Below are 3,072 nucleotides of genomic sequence, written 5' to 3'. Positions count from 1 at the left end.
GTGGACATTGGGGAGGGTATGTGCTTTGGTGAGTGCTGTGAAGTGTGTAAACTTGGTGATTCACAGACCTGTACCCCTGGGGATAAAAATATATGTTTATAAAAAATAAAAAATTAAAAAAAAATTTATAAAAAAAATTGCCCCTTTGGTTGACAGGCTATTAAAATTGACAGGACTGATCAATTTGTGAATCAGTGCTCCATTGGTCCATCCTCATAGCCATATCCCCTGATGGTGATGGTAATTCTATTACAGGTTTCTGTCTCTATCAGGGTCTGCAACTGTTGTAATATCTCCCTCCCAGGAAATTGCTTTCTTTTTCCCTCTTTCCTGACTTCTCTTAGCAAGTTCCTCCCCATGACCAGTGTACCTAGAGGGCCTTATACAGTGCGGCATATTAAAAGTACTCAGCAAACACCTGCTAAATGAAACAGTGAGTGAAAAGTTTCCTCCACAACGACAGATCTCTTAACTTCACCAGGTTGCCCAACCTGCTCTCCTTTGCTGTGACTGTGTGGGTTTTGACAGTCTTCCAGTCCTGGGGGGAAGACCCTAGGTCTCTCTTTTAACCACTCTGATTACTAGTTTGATCATCTAAAAAACGAGAGTAAATATATAATCTGTGTTTACTTTACAAAGTTGTGGAAGGTAGGAAATGACTAACAATACCTCAAAAATGTGAGTTATTAGAGTTAGATTGCAATTTGTTTAGGTTAGAAACCTCAGACTGTGCAATTATTGCCCACTTATGTCACAATAAGTGATATATTGCCCAACTAAATCAAATTTATGTGAGGAAATTCTCTGTACATGTACATATTAAATATATTTGAAATAAGGGATCCTGCCATTGATAAGTCTTTCAAGTTTGCAGTTAAAAGCATTTAACATTCATAGTGCCATAAACCCAACTGCTTCGTCTGAGGTTCTAATGACAAACCCACGAAGAACAAAATATCTGTGAACAGATGTAGGTGAATTCCTTTGCAGCAGAGCCAAATGCTTGTCATGAAGAAAATCAGAACTTTTATTTCCAAGCTGGTGTTTTTGCCATGACAGTTGTGGTTGAGTTACTAAAAAGAAGCTGCCTTAGCTTGTGTTCTCTGAAGCAGACACCAGACAGAGACTGCGTGTGTCTTGGGGACATGATTTACTAGGGAGGGTGCAGGAAAAGTGAAACTAGGAACAACAGAAGGCCAACGTCAAGGTACATTAGTGAAGTTACTGCTATGTGCAACAGAAGTGACTATCCCAGGGCCTCCCAAAAGTGCCCACCCAAAGGAGGTGGCAGCATCATTTATCCATTAGTTTTCAGCCCCTGAGGTTAAATGTTGCCACCCAGTTTCTGCCAGTGTCCATGGTGTTACACCGAAGCACAGTTAGCATGAGAAAAACCACAGCCTGCATGGAACTAACTGTCCACCCACCCATGCTTGGATTTGGATCAGAGCTATGGACGAGAACATACAAGGCAGGGAATCAGAGATACCTGAGAGAGAAGTTCATGGCCTGTCATCTTTCACTCGCAGCCCTGCGGTCAATGCCAGCCAATATGGGGAACTGGCCGAGGCAAAGCATCCGTCTTAGCACTCTGCAGCTGAGCTCGTTCATCTTTGAAAGCCATATTACCATCTTTGTTCCAAGATGTTCCATTCTTTAGGTAGATAAGTCTTGAGTGGGAAAGCAGGCAAGAACATTTTCTCATCGTTGAATAATAATTTGTCTTGACTGAGCCTTTAGTCAGTGCCATTACCAGCCATTCTCTTATAGACAGACTGCGGCGGGGGGGGGGGGTATTTCTCAGTAAAACAACAAAATTTCACCAGATAGGGACAACTTTTTGGCAAAAGTAGAGGTTGTAGCATTTTACATATATGTATATCTATCTATCTCTCTATGTATATAAAATCTCCTGGGTGTTTCTAAATACTTTGACATTAGCCACAGGCTTTTAAGGTTTTTCAGTCTATTCAAAGGAGTATAAGCAAAACCAGAACCTTCTCACATGCCTCCTCTTGAGACTCGAGGCCTGGCTGGACATGGTTACACAAACTACATTACTGGGGCATGTTCCTTGAAGCTTTCCGATCTCTTAATGGGGGTAAGTTATCCTTGAATCGTGTCATGCACCCTGCTTTAGCACATGGCCATCACTGTCAGCCACCATCTTGTCCAACCTGAACTCTTGCAGTTGACCTCCTCACTGGTCTCCTGCTCCCATGCATTCACTGCCTGCAGGGAGTTGTCCGAGAGAGACCCTCCCTGCCTGACTTCCCAGCAGCTCTGCAACTCCTTATCTTTGTGACCTGCTTTACTTTTCTTCTTGGCCCATATCATTAAACATATATATTATTGGATCATTTGTTTACTATTTGTCTCTACTCTGAGAATATGCGTTCTTTAGAGTAGAGACTGAGGCATTCACTGTTCTTTCCAGGCTGTTTTCATTCACTGTTTTCCATTCACTTTCCATTCACTGTGCTTTCCACTGTTCGTTCCAGTGCCTGGAACAGGGCAAGTGATGAAGAATGTGCAGCCTGGTCAATTCTCCATGTTTCCCGGACCTGACCGCCTGTCTGGAATTTCTTTTTATTCTCCTGTTGACTGAGCAAGCAATTACATGAGTAGCTCCTTAATCACCTGACCTGTCCAGCACCCTGGTCCTTTTCTCTGCCAGGTGGAAAATGACAACCTTCTCTTTAGCTTTATCGTGTGTTTTCTGGGTCATGTTTTCCTCTGCCCTGGTTTATCTCTCGTAACTATATCTTCTTTCCACCTTCCAAAAATCTATACAAATCTCTGTTCCATAGGTTGTTTTCTTCTCAGAGCTTTAATGGAGCTATCTCATCTGTGCCATTTATGTGTTCATTTCAATAGGATTCTATGAAAAGAGATAAATGTTATGAGTTCCACCTAATGTTTAGCCACTGGGTCTTGATTAACGGTTTATTAGGCATGAAACTGTCAGGACTGTGTGTACTTGTCTGTGTTCCTTAGAACTTGTTTCCTGCGGGACATAGCCAAAAGTGATCTGGAGCCCACAGGTTCGGAATGGTGGAATTTGGTTTCTAG

This window comes from Mustela nigripes, chromosome X, assembly GCF_022355385.1.
Source record: "Mustela nigripes isolate SB6536 chromosome X, MUSNIG.SB6536, whole genome shotgun sequence".
NCBI lineage: Eukaryota > Metazoa > Chordata > Mammalia > Carnivora > Mustelidae > Mustela > Mustela nigripes.
This window is presented reverse-complemented; position numbering follows the sequence as displayed.